The following is a 14897-nucleotide window of genomic DNA, read 5'->3' as shown; positions in this document are numbered from 1 at the left end:
GGTATAAGCCTTCCTGGATATCAGAAGTGTGATCAGTTATTCCACTCAGTATTCAAATGCTGCTAAACATCTTTAGTGTATTTTTCTGACCTCGGTGTTGCGCATGTCGTGTGGCAGTTGTAGTCTTCAGTATTGCTGATGCTTAACTCCATGTTCTCACAGGTAGTTCCCATCTGCATTGGAATGCATGATCATGATTAGTATTGTGTGTTATTTATTTGAAGTATTTCATTAGTGTCTGTTTAATGATGTAATGCTTAATGCACCGAATTACCTTTCCTACCAACTCTTCTCATCGACTCCCATACCTTTGTGATGGTGTGAAATGGTTAATAGACTGTTTTAATAGACTGTAGTAGCTCTTACCATGATTGATTTTTGCTCTCTCTCATAATATGCCGAGCTTTTGTCTGAGCATGTGAAGCACTGCAACATTGTCACAAATGGATAATGGTGAAACTTTTGTAGTGCAGCCACTTGTTTCCTGGTGGATAAGTACCACTCTTTCCTCCCCCATGGGACTGGTCATCAGCCAGTTTTAACAGATGACTTTGGGAGAGAAATCAGCAGCTTTGTGAATTTTCAGTAGTGACATCTTTCAACAAGAGGAACCTCTCTGCTACTTGATCCCTGGGACAAGCACTAGGTGGTTAGAATAAAATTGCAGCTACTCACAGAGGTCCACTGTGGGCTACAATTATCATATGACAATGAAACATGTTAGATACTCCAATGTGTTAATTTGGAACTGATTTACACTGGAAAAGAAACTAGTTCCAATTTTGGCCACCAAGTGCAAATCTGGCACTGTGAATGCAAGAAAGACGTATAGGAATGTTTCCATATGTAATAGATTAGGAATGGGACATGTGCAGAAAAGGTCAAACAAGTGAGAAAAGCATAGTGCTGAGTTTATTATTAACTGCCACTCACACAATTTGTTCAATATGGGTACCAGAGATGTCGACAAGATGCCGCATCCATAAAAATTCCATGATCAACAGTTACTCACAGTAGTCCTAGTGGAATCTGAGTAACATGTTCCTGTATACTGGCCTTCAGATCAGGTAGAGACCGAACATGTCCCCAGTAAACCAATTCTTTTACATATCCTCAGAGCCAAAAGTCACATGGATTCAGATCAGATGACCTTACAGGCCATTCATTTGGAAAACTTCTAGAGATAATATGTTCATGGAAGGTTGTATTAAGCAGATCTTTTACTGGGCGAGTAATATGAGATGTTGCCCCATCTTGCATGAAAATAGTTGTTTCTGTACAGCTGTGCTCCTCCAAAAGAGTAATAACTTGCTGTAAAAGGAGGTCTCGATAACATGCTGATGCCCTGGTACATCTGACAGCACATCTGGGTGTATTCTTTTCACAGTACAATGAACTGAGAATACAGGTGCTTGTGAATCCACACCATACAATCATACATTGTAAGAGCAGTGGCTCTTTGTGCACAACACATGGTTTAATAGTGTCCCCAATTTGACAGTTCTGTGTATACACTGCACCCTGAAGGAGTAAAGTGTGCCTTGTCACTCCACAGAACACTTCACAGCCACATGTCATCAACTTTGACCCTCGCCAGGAAATGAACAGCAGATTCAGACTAGTGCTGCAGATCATGAGATTTCCGGTGCTGCCCTGTCTGGATCTTATATGAGTACCAGAGTAAAATAGGCCACAAAACTTCCGTACTGTTCACCATGGGCAGGACAACTCATGTGACACTGCACAAGCACTAGCACTAGCTCTACCTGAGGCACATGCCGCATAGTCAGTTACAGCAACAGCAACCAACTTCCACCAGGATAGGATACCTTCCTCTTCCAGGTGCCACTGCAAGCTCACTCGTGTTATCGAATTTCATTATCATCTTCTTTAAACCATTTAACGACATCAGGCCTCTCCTCAGACCTTTCAGTAGATGATACTCTCCCAATGCAGCACTATAATTGCTGCTGTTTGCGTAAAACAGTTTTAGTAACAGTGCACGGTCTCTCTATTCTCAATATCCATACTGTTCACTCAAGTTATGGCTTGCCATAATGCCAGCATGGATTTCATACCATCAAACAAACAGTGTATTGCACCTGGTTTGCATCTGATGGCCACAACTGGAACTAATATTTCTTTTCCAGTTCAAATCAGATCCTCATTAACACACTTAGCGTATTCACCAAGCTTTGCTGCCAAAGAATAACTACAGCCCACAGTGAACCTCTGTGAGCAGCTGCACTTTAATTATAGCCACACAGGATAAATAGAGCCTCGTTCCATGCACACTGAAATCTCAGAGGACGAGATAGAAGTATGGAAGTTCATGTACTAGATCCTTAGGCACCTCACAGTCCTCATGTTCATGAGGTGGAAGATAGAGGAAGCACACAGTTATTCTCAATGATGCTCAATAGCTACTACTTTAAGATGGGTAGTGAGGGGCTAAAAGTTACTGAATGGAAGGAATCCTCACCATCCTTTGTCCTCTCACCATCTGTATCGTCCTTCTTGTGGATGGTATAGCCTTTCAACACAGGATTGTCTTTGATAGTTCATGCTTCCTTGTGTCAGTTTTCTTCACATTTTGACTGCTTTTAGCATGAATTTTGAGTTTCGTTATTGTGATGCAGACTGTTTGCATAGGGTTTGTCTGCTTTCCGCATCTAGCTTTGTAGTTAAAGGTTGCCTTTGCAGTTACATAGTAACTGGTATAGACGTAGCTGTAGGCCTAGTAGCATGGGCATTGCTGCATACTGTATTTTACAGACTATAAGATGGTATGGATTATAAGACGCACCTTAATTTTTAAGCAATTTGTTAAAAAAATCAAAATTTTTGTCATCTTTATTATTAGATTGCAAAGCCAGACCAAAAATAATTCTTTGATTATAAAACTGAACTGACCTTTAAAATCTCTGAAAATTGTAATCATCTACACTCCTGGAAATTGAAATAAGAACACCGTGAATTCATTGTCCCAGGAAGGGGAAACTTTATTGACACATTCCTGGGGTCAGATACATCACATGATCACACTGACAGAACCACAGGCACATAGACACAGGCAACAGAGCATGCACAATGTCGGCACTAGTACAGTGTATATCCACCTTTCGCAGCAATGCAGGCTGCTATTCTCCCATGGAGACGATCGTAGAGATGCTGGATGTAATCCTGTGGAACGGCTTGCCATGCCATTTCCACCTGGCGCCTCAGTTGGACCAGCGTTCGTGCTGGACGTGCAGACCGCGTGAGACGACGCTTCATCCAGTCCCAAACATGCTCAATGGGGGACAGATCCGGAGATCTTGCTGGCCAGGGTAGTTGACTTACACCTTCTAGAGCACGTTGGGTGGCACGGGATACATGCGGACGTGCATTGTCCTGTTGGAACAGCAAGTTCCCTTCCGGTCTAGGAATGGTAGAACGATGGGTTCGATGACGGTTTGGATGTACCGTGCACTATTCAGTGTCCCCTCGACGATCACCAGTGGTGTACGGCCAGTGTAGGAGATCGCTCCACACACCATGATGCCGGGTGTTGGCCCTGTGTGCCTCGGTCGTATGCAGTCCTGATTGTGGCGCTCACCTGCACGGCGCCAAACACGCATACGACCATCATTGGCACCAAGGCAGAAGCGACTCTCATCGCTGAAGACGACACGTCTCCATTCGTCCCTCCATTCACGCCTGTCGCGACACCACTGGAGGCGGGCTGCACGATGTTGGGGCGTGAGCGGAAGACGGCCTAACGGTGTGCGGGACCGTAGCCCAGCTTCATGGAGACGGTTGCGAATGGTCCTCGCCGATACCCCAGGAGCAACAGTGTCCCTAATTTGCTGGGAAATGGCGGTGCGGTCCCCTACGGCACTGCGTAGGATCCTACGGTCTTGGCGTGCATCCGTGCGTCGCTGCGGTCCGGTCCCAGGTCGACGGGCACGTGCACCTTCCGCCGACCACTGGCGACAACATCGATGTACTGTGGAGACCTCACGCCCCACGTGTTGAGCAATTCGGCGGTACGTCCACCCGGCCTCCCGCATGCCCACTATACGCCCTCGCTCAAAGTCCGTCAACTGCACATACGGTTCACGTCCACGCTGTCACGGCATGCTACCAGTGTTAAAGACTGCGATGGAGCTCCGTATGCCACGGCAAACTGGCTGACACTGACGGTGGCGGTGCACAAATGCTGCGCAGCTAGCGCCATTCGACGGCCAACACCGCGGTTCCTGGTGTGTCCGCTGTGCCGTGCGTGTGATCATTGCTTGTACAGCCCTCTCGCAGTGTCCGGAGCAAGTATGGTGGGTCTGACACACCGGTGTCAATGTGTTCTTTTTTCCATTTCCAGGAGTGTAGTTTTGGTCATTTCGCATTCAGTCCTCTATTTCCACATTTAGTCTTCCTCACTTTTTTTCAGTTCTTCTTTACTAATCCGCCAATTGCGAATTGTTCTTTCTGTTGGTGAGGTCCAAAATGCCACTCAACTGCTTTGCTTCCATGTTGTTCTGCATATGCTATTACTTTCAATTTATAGCCCGCAACATATGAATACCTTTTATTTTTTTCCTTTATGAAACTAATAAAAATATTGTACTGTTAATGATAACACAAATCACTTTCAGTTCAAGTCCACTGGCACTGTAGACTGCAAAGACACATCGTAAGATAGACAGTGATTTGGGTTCATGATTGCAGGTTAGGAGAGACAGTGTTAGCAAGCTTGTGAATCCCCACAACTCAAGTTCGCCACATTGGTGCACTGCTACTGCCAGTTGAATCCAAGCTGCCAGAGATAGGTTTCCCATGGCATTGAATATTTGGGCATTTTTAAGACTGGTGGTTATTTTAGATCAAACACAAGTATTAGACACACCTGAATTTTGGAGGCAATTTTTCAAAGAAAAAAGGACATCCTATAGTCTGTAAAATATGGTTTACATATACAAGTACATATGAGTGTACTAATCTTTATCGTCCGTGTCTGCATTACAGCACTGACTTCAACTACAGCTTTCTCAGTGGGGCAGTAGATTATTATTATTATTATTATTATTATTATTATTATTATTATTATCATCATCATCATTATTCTTTCTTTCTTTCTTTTCTCAGACGTTATGTCTGGTCAAAAATGGGAAGTGACGCGGACCTTGATCAAGCATGACTTCCTTTCAACTGTGTGGTATATGTTATATTGCATTTAGGAACTTTCGGGTGATTGAACATGTATCAATAATTACGGATTTCTGTAGTTGTATATATAAGTTCGGATGTAGCTGTATTGCATTGATGTACTGGTGGATATTGCGTGGTATGACTCCTGTAGTTGATAGTACAATTGGTATAATGTCAGCTTTATCCTGATGCCACATGTCCTTGACTTCCTCAGCCAGTTGGATGTATTTTTCAATTTTTTCTCCTGTTTTCTTTTGTATATTTGTTGTATTGGGTATGGATATTTCGATTATTTGTGTTAATTTCTTCTTTTTATTGGTGAGTATGATGTCAGGTTTGTTATGTGGTGGTGTTTTATCTGTTATAACGGTTCTGTTCCAGTATAATTTGTATTCTCTAGTACATTTTGTGGTGCATACTTGTATGTGGGAACGTGTTGTTTTATAAGTTTATGTTGTAAGGCAAGCTGTTGATGTATAATTTTTGCTACATTGTCATGTCTTCTGGGGTATTCTGTATTTGCTAGTATTGTACACCCGCTTGTGAAGTGATCTACTGTTTCTGTTTGTTGTTTGCAAAGTCTGCATTTATCTGTTGTGGTATTGGGATCTTTAATAATATGCTTGCTGTAATATCTGGTGTTTATTGTTTGATCCTGTATTGCAATCATGAATCCTTCCGTCTCACTGTATATATTGCCTTTTCTTAGCCATGTGTTGGATGCGTCTTGATCAATGTGTGGCTGTTAGATGATACGGGTGCTTGCCATGTAGTGTTTTCTTTTTACAATTTACTTTCTTCATATCAGTTGATGTTATGTGATCTAAAGGGTTGTAGAAGTGGTTATGAAATTGCAGTGGTGTAGCCGATGTATTTATATGAGTGATTGCTTTGTGTATTTTGCTAGTTTCTGCTCGTTCTAGAAAGAATTTTCTTAAATTGTCTACCTGTCCATAATGTAGGTTTTTTATGTCAATAAATCCCCTTCCTCCTTCCTTTCTACTTAATGTGAATCTTTCTGTTGCTGAATGTATGAGATGTATTTTATATTTATGGCATTGTGATCGTGTAAGTGTATTGAGTGCTTCTAGGTCTGTGTTGCTCCATTTCACTACTCCAAATGAGTAGGTCAATATTGGTATAGCATAAGTATTTATAGCTTTTGTCTTGTTTCTTGCTGTCAATTCTGTTTTCAGTATTTTTGTTAGTCTTTGGCTATATTTTTCTTTTAGTTCTTCTTTAATATTTGTATTATCTATTCCTATCTGTTTTTCCATCGCTTCTATGCAGTCGCTGTGGTTATCCAATATGTAATCTTCCTGTTTAGTGTGTTTTCCCTTGACTATGCTATTTTTCTTACATTTGTCTGTTCCAAAAGCCATATTTATATCATTGCTGAATACTTCTGTTATCTTTAGTAATTGGTTGAGTTGCTGATTTGTTGCTGCCAGTAGTTTTAGATCATCCATGTATAGCAAATGTGTGATTTTGTGTGGGTATGTTCCAGTAATATTGTATACATAATTTGTATTATTTAGCATGTTGGATAGTGGGTTCAGAGCAAGGCAGAACCAGAAAGGACTTAATGAGTCTCCTTGGTATATTCCACGCTTAATCTGTATTGGCTGTGATGTGATATTATTTGAATTTGTTTGGATATTAAGTGTGGTTTTCCCATTTTTCATTACTATGTTTAGGAACTGTATCAATTTAGGATCTACTTTGTATATTTCCAATATTTGTAGTAACCATGAGTGGGGTACACTATCAAAAGCTTTTTGGTAATCAATGTATGCGTAGTGTAGCGACCTTTGTTTAGTTTTAGCTTGATATGTCACCTCTGCATCTATTATCAGTTGCTCTTTACACCCTCGTGCTCCTTTCCAACAGCCTTTTTGTTCTTCATTTATAATTTTGTTCTGTGTTGTATGTGTTATTAATTTCTGTGTAATGACTGAAGTTAATATTTTGTATATTGTTGGTAGGCATGTTATGGGGTGATATTTAGCTGGGTTTGCTGTGTCTGCTTGATCTTTAGGTTTCAGATAAGTTATTCCATGTGTAAGTGTATCAGGGAATGTGTATGGGTCTGCAATGTAACTGTTAAATAATTTAGTTAGATGTGAATGTGTTGAGGTGAACTTCTTTAGCCAGAAATTTGCTATTTTATCTTTTCCAGGGGCTTTCCAATTGTGAGTAGAATTAATTGCTTGGGTGACTTCATGTTGCAAAATTATCACTTCAGGCATTTGTGGTATCATCTTGTATGTATCTGTTTCTGCTTGTATCTACCGTGCATGCCTGTTATGTTGTACCAGGTTTGACCATATGTTGCTCCAGAAGTGTTCCATGTCTGTTATGTTTGGTGGATTGTCTATTTTAATGTGTGTGTTATCTATTGTCTGGTAAAATTTCTTTTGGTTTGTGTTGAATGTTTGATTTTGTTTCCTTCTATTTTGACTTTTTTGTATCTTCTAAGTCGTTTGGCCAATGCTTGTAATTTCTGCTTCTTTTCATCTAATTGCTCTATTGCTTCTTCTTGTAAGATTTTACCTAACCTTTTTCGTTTTTTTTTTCTGACATTTCATTTCTTATAAATTGTGTTAGCTGTCCGATGTCTTTTCTCAGTTTTTCTATTCTGTTCTGTAGCCTGTGTTGCCATGCTGGTTTTGTGGGTTTCTTCTGTGTGTTGGTTGGTTCTGATCTCTGCCTAGTGTGTATATTAAGTGTAGTGAGTGCTCCTATATAAACCGGTAGTTGTAACTCTTCCATAGTTGTGTTTTCATTTATTTTGTTGTGCATGATTGTGTTGATAGTTTTTATTGTTGTTTCGACTTGTGGGTTATTTGGCGGTCTATGCAAGAATGGTCTAATGTCTGTATTTGTGTCTTTGTATTCTCTATATGTCAGCTGAAATTTCTCTTCTATATCTAACATGTGTGTCACTTTTGTGTTCTATTTGTTGTGGACTGGCAAGACAGCCAATCTACAGTGACGGGTAACCGAAAGGCACGCGCATAAACTCACGCAGGCTGGCGTGAGGTCTGAAACAGGATACATAATGAATGCTATAAAGAAAAGTACGTAGCTGCTGGAATACTTAACTTTAATCCACATTTGGTGACATTGGTCTTGTTACTGTACATGTTTCATTAGATACATAGCAAAGGATAAATGGCGCCTTGCTAGGTCGTAGCAATTGACTTAGCTGAAGGCTATGCTAACTATCGTCTCAGCAATTGAGAGCGTAATTCTCAGTGAACCTATCCTAGCAAAGTCGGCTGTACAACTGGGACGAGTGCTAGTAAGTCTCTCTAGACCTGCTGTGTGGCGGCGCTCGGTCTGCAATTACTGACAGTGGCGACACGCGGGTCCGTCGTATACTAGCGGATCGCGGCCGATTTAAAAGGCTACCACCTAGCAAGTGTGGTGTCTGGCGGTAACACCACACTATTTGTGCTTGTTCTGGTGGCTGTCTTAAGATTTCGTTTTCCTTTGATGGTTTAATTGATGCATGTTGTTCTTTGTTTGTTTGCTCTGGGATGTTTGAGTCCATTACTGTATTTTCTTCTTCTTCTGATTGCACATTATTATTATTATTATTATTATTATTGCCTCAGTATGCAAAATTTTCTTCCTCACATTCATTTCTTGAATTTTAATTTCTTCTAGAATCACTGTGAAATTCCTGCATCAAATAGACTGAAAACCTGAACAGTTTACACAGAAATCTGCCGTTGAGCACAGATACCCTGCTCCTCATAGCACCAAATCTGACTGGGTACATAAAGTTTTACCTTAAGTTGAATGCATCTGGCCTTGATGTGTTCTGGAAGGATATACAAATTGAAAGTCTTCTGCAGCGCACCACTCACTCTCTCATATTTCCAATTTCTGTTATGCCTTCCCTTTCCTACTCTTTTTGCAATTTATCAATGCTCATGTTTCATTATGACTGCAAATTACAATAACCTCACTGAAGTTTTTCTTTTCTGCTACTACAGTATACTGACCACAATTCTTAAGAGCTCAGAAGTATGGTCACTTGGCGAGACATAGTAATTTTAAGATAAAGTGCTCTGTTATGAATTTGTTTGTTGACTTTATATATAAGCAGTACTTTGCAATATTTTGTTGATGTTTTGAAGAAGAATCTTTCTTTAAAGACCCTTCTCCCTGTATCACTATGACAATATTATGACAGTGTTCTGTGACATTGTTCTGTCAAGCCTTCTCATTTGTGTGGGTGTTGCTGATCTCAGATGACTCATCCACACCACTTAGAGATTTGATTTTGTGAGGTTCAATGGTGTCCCCATGATCAGCTATGGATCTATACAGCTCAATCAGGAAAAGTCATAGTTGCCTGAATAACCCACTTTGTTCTCATGGAACACTAGGGTAATGCACATGCACCAGACAGAGCCCTGCTTGTTTGCATAGGCCTCATGAAACTAGCAGGCAGTAGGTACCCCAGACATTGCCTGTTAATGATTGTTTGCCTCAATAGCCATCCATCCCTTCAGTGGGAGCACTTCTTATATGTCTGTTCTGTCCTCATGTCTGAGGAGTTAAGCCAAGACCACTGTTCTCTGCAACACACTTTCGGTGCCTTAGTGACACACCCAGTACTCATCTCTGGTGATTTAACAGCTAAAGAAGTCATCTGTATTAGCTAGACACAGAGGCAACACTTCCACTGCTGCCTCAGTATGGACAGTTTCTTGAACTGAGGTGAGCAGTCATGGAGTCCAGCAGATGGAAACCTGTGTTGTGCTTAATGTACCATGCAAGATACTGAAATCCAATCTGCAGCTTATTTTCACTTTTTCTCAGAATTGTGATACACCAGTCTATAATCACCATGGCAACCATTCCTCTTGTGTTTCCTGGTTCTTCACAAGTCAGTTTTGTGTGAGACATTGAAAGTGTCTGCTTTTATGGTGTCCACAAGTACGAACAACATATCTCCGCCATCACAAGGTCTTTGACTTTTTAACCTAGCGGCCCGTGCCATCTTGCTAGTTCAGTTCAGGAGAGCTCTTTTACATTTGTAACAGTATATAGGTCCCCTTCAGGAAACTTTCATTTATTCCTGGAAAACTTGGATGCCTTGTTGTGCTATCTGTCAGATAGGGGAAAGCAAATTATTATTTGTGGGGACTTCAATGTTGATTCACTGAAAGAGTGTAATAGGAAGAATTACCTGGAAGTCTTGCTCAGTTCTTTCAATTTGACATCTGTCATTAATTTTCCTACTCAGGTAGTAAAGGACACCAGCACATTGATAGATAACACTTTTATAGACCAAGATAGGTTTAAAAACATAAATTCTTGTCCTGTTGAGAATGGGCTTTCTGATCATGATGCTCAGCTAGTTACAGTATATGACATAGGTCCACTCAGTAATTCGAAACTACCCTCCAAAGTTGTGCGTTCAATTAATGACTCAACAATTAGAAATTTCAGAGAAAATCTTCAGCAGTTAGACTGGGATGAGGTGTACAAGGAACCCGATGCTAATTTAAAATATAACTTATTTCATGATACACTTGTAAGAGAATTTGAAAACTGTTTCCCCAAAAGTTAGTTAAATCTAATTATAAGAAACCATGCAAAAAACCTTGGCTTACTAAAGGAATAAAAATATCTTGTAACCACAAAAGGGAACTGTATCTAACAACAAGAAAGCGTAATGACCCAGAAACAGCCAAATATTATAAAAACTATTGTGCTACATTAAGAAAGGTTATTAAAAACCCCAGAAGCATGTGCATCATGTCTGAGATTAATGCATCTGATAACAAAATCAAAACAATTTGGAATATTATTACAAGGGAGACAGGACAACCAAGAGTACAGGATGACGGCATCACCATCAAAGCGAATGGAAACTTGATAAACAACAAGCCGGAAGTCGAAAACATTTTAAATAATCATTTTTTAAATGTTGTAGAGAACATAGGATCTAAGTGTTCATTAGAAGAAGCAAGACAGTTAATGGAAGAGGCCTTACCCACACCATTTGATACAATTCAAATTCCAACCACCTCTCCTTCTGAAATTGGGAAGATGATAAACTCTATCAAGAATAAAAGCTCAAATAGAATTGATGGCATTTCCAGCAGGATAATAAAAGCTTGCTCCCAAGAAATAAGTGGGATTCTTAGCCACATATGTAATAGCTCTCAGAAGCAGGGTAGTCTCCTAGATAGACTGAAGTATGCCACTGTTAAACCTCTGCATAAAAAAGGGGATACATCTGATGTCAACAACCACCGCCCAATCTCTCTTCTGACTGCCTTACCCAAAATTCTTGAAAAAGTAATGTATTGTAGAGTATCTTCACATCTTTGTTAAAATAAAGTTTTAACAAAATGTCAGTTTGGTTTCCAGAAGAGTTGTTCAACAGAAAATGCTATATATACTTTCACTAATGAAATATTAAATGCTCTGAGTAACCGGAAGTCACCTGTTTGGATTTTTTTGTGATCTATCAAAGGCTTTTGACTGTGTAAATCATGGAATACTTCTAGATAAGCTCAAGTACTGTGGTATGAATGGGACAGTGCTCAAATGGTACCTAACTGGAAGAGTGCATAAAGTTGAAATAAACAATTCACATAATACGCAAAAAATGTGATTTCTCAAACTGGGGAACAATCAAGAATGGGATGCCGCAAGGTTCAGTCTTGGGTCCTCTGCTGTTCTTAATATATATTAATGACTTGCCATTCTATATTCATGAAGATGCAAAGCTTGTACTTTTTGCCGATGATACAAGTATAGCTATCACATCCGACAGACAAGAATTAACTGGTGAAATTGTAAACGATAAAATGATATTTTTCAGAAAATCATTAAGTGGTTCTCTGCAAATGGGCTTTCATTAAACTTTGAGTACACAGTAAATGGTATGACCCCATTAATAAAAATAGACTTCGATCAGAAATCGGTAGCTAAGATAGAATATTCCAAATTTCTAGGTGTCTGCATTGATGAGGGGTTGAACTGGAAAAAAACACTGAGGATCTGCTGAAACGTTTGAGTTCAGCTACTTATGCTATTAGGGCCATTGCAAATTTTGGCGTATACATATCAGTAACTTAGCTTACCACGCCTATTTTCATTCTCTACTTTTGTATAGCATCATATTCTGGGGTAACTCTTCATTGAGTAAAAGGGTGTTCATTGAACAAGGGTGTAATCAGAATAATTGCTGGAGCTCATCCAAGATCATCCTGCAGACACTTATTTAAAGAGCTAGAAATCGTCACTGTAGGCTCACAATATGTATATATTCACATATGAAATTTTTATTAACAATCCGAACGAATTCAAAAGTAATACCAGTGTACAAGGCTACAACACTAGGAGAAAGGATGATCTTCACTACTCAAGGTTAAATCTAACTTTGGCTCAGAAGGGGGTAAATTATGCTGCCACAAAAGTCTTTGGTCACTTACCTAATAGTATCAAAAGTCTGACAGATGCCCATATAGCATTTAAAAGGAAATTAAAAGAATTTCTTAATGGCAACTCCGTCTACTAATTAGATGAATTTTTGGATACAGTAAGTGGGTAATTTCCCAACCCCCCCCCCCCAAAAAAAAATTAATAAATAAAAAAAAAAATATATATATATATATATATATATATATATATATATATATAAAAATAAATTTATATATATATATAAAAATAAATTTAAAAAATAAAAGAAAATAAAAAATTGTGTCATGTAATATTTTGTCTAATTTATTATCTTGTATAGACACCTTTTATTAACCCGACACGTTCCACATCATTACGAAGTGTCGTATTCATGATCTATGGTCCAAGTACTAATCTAATCTAATCTTCACTCTGTGTAACTTGCTGTAATGTGGACGTTCGTACTTACCGGTATGAAAAATATCAAGTCTTACAGTATTAAGTGTGTGTTCCTTGGGCTACAGCCCAACCGAATTCCCACAGTGGTGACCCCGAGTAAGAATTCACGTGCCGTTTCCTCGTAGTGGAAGTATTTTTGCATCTACCTCGCCGGCTTTGTTTATACCTTCGTCGTTCAACTTGGCCATGTATCCTGCTGTGCAGCACGTGGATAGGGTTGCCAACATTTTTTTGTCAAAATAAGGGAGACTTCGACTCGACAATATTAACAGGCTTAACACAATTTATTTAAATCTTAAAACAGGTTTGTTGCATGGACCAACCAAAAAACTTCCTCATAACAATTACAAGTTTAAGGGCTAAATTTTTTACTTAAATTATATTTGTTTACATTTTTGGCAGCAGTCTGAAGTTTGCGATTGTTCTTTAAAAATTGGACAACTTCATCACAAGTGTAACAAAAATTAACACTCATTTGTATTTCAGCTTTTATTAAATCTAGATTGCAATGTTCCTATCATCAAACTATATGCTGTTCATTAAAGAAAAAAATCTTTCAGTGTTAGCATTAGATGCTGGTATACTGAGAAAAAAGCCAAAAATCTTATTTCTCTCTTAGGCTTTAATTCCTTTGGGCTCTGTCTCAATCAACAAGGATACCCACTTTTCAACCGTGCTACCGTTGGTGACAATTTTTGTGTTTATTATATTTTTCAAAGAACAAAATTCATTGTACATGTTATCCTCATTTATGTCTACCTGAATATGAGTAAGCATGTTCTGAAAATCGTTAAAATTAACCAAATTCTTTAGGGACAGTGGGAGCAAGGACTGAATTGTAGCATTGTCAGAAATGTTTACAAATTTTACAATGTAATTATGAAAGGTATCATAAAATTCAACAAGATTATTTTGAATTCTCTTCTGATTGACAGGATCTAATCTATTTAAAATCTTGTGTGTATTGCTTCCAAAAAAAAAAGAGTCATCTTTTCCTTGCAAAATTTTCTTTGACAATGCTTCACTGGCACTAGAGGGCTCCATAACAGTTAAATCTGAAATCTCTAGATATTTTGATGTTTCCAAAGTAATACTTCCAATATAGAAAAAAAACTTGAAGATATGCTTCAAGAATTAAAATTTTGCTTGGATCCCCATCACCAAAATATAATTTCAAAGCATTAGGTGTTTCATTTGTGCTTTGAAATTACTTATTATTGGCTTCCAGTTCTTTACTAGCCTATCAACAGCTGATGTGAGGGACAGCCACCTAGCAGGCACATGCCTTAAAATTTCACCCCAATCAATACCAACAAAACTAAAAAAGATCTTAATTCTTCCCTGCATTTTGCTGACACTAAAATGTGTCAATAAATCTTAACAACTATCATTTCTACATCTACATGATTACTCTGCAATTCACATTTAAGTGCTTGGCAGAGGGTTCATCGAACCACAATCATACTATCTCTCTACCATTCCACTCCCGAACAGCGTGTGGGAAAAAAAGAACACCTAAACCTTTCTGTTTGAGCTCTGATTTCTCTCATTTTATTTTGATGATCATTCCTACCTATGTAGATTGGGCTCAACAAAATATTTTCACATTCGGAAGAGAAAGTTGGTGACTGAAATTTCATAAATAGAACTCGCCGCGACGAAAAACGTCTTTACTTTAATGACTTCCATCCCAACTCGCGTATCATATCTGCCACACTACTCAGTCAATCCCACCTGGTAAGGATCCCACACCGCGCAGCAACATTCTAACAGAGGACGAACGAGTGTAGTGTAAGCTATCTCTTTAGTGGACTTGT

At 39.0% G+C, this 14897-nt stretch overlaps 1 protein-coding gene across 6 annotated transcripts in view; it reads right to left on the bottom strand.

Moving 5' to 3' along the window:
- LOC124776844 (protein Mpv17-like) overlaps positions 1-14897 on the bottom strand; it is a 323979-nt gene that overhangs the window by 164118 nt on the left and 144964 nt on the right. The gene's annotated exons all lie outside the window — the stretch shown is intronic.

This window comes from Schistocerca piceifrons, chromosome 2 (genome assembly GCF_021461385.2).
Source record: "Schistocerca piceifrons isolate TAMUIC-IGC-003096 chromosome 2, iqSchPice1.1, whole genome shotgun sequence".
In the NCBI taxonomy this organism is placed as follows: domain Eukaryota; kingdom Metazoa; phylum Arthropoda; class Insecta; order Orthoptera; family Acrididae; genus Schistocerca; species Schistocerca piceifrons.
This window is presented reverse-complemented; position numbering and strand designations above follow the sequence as displayed.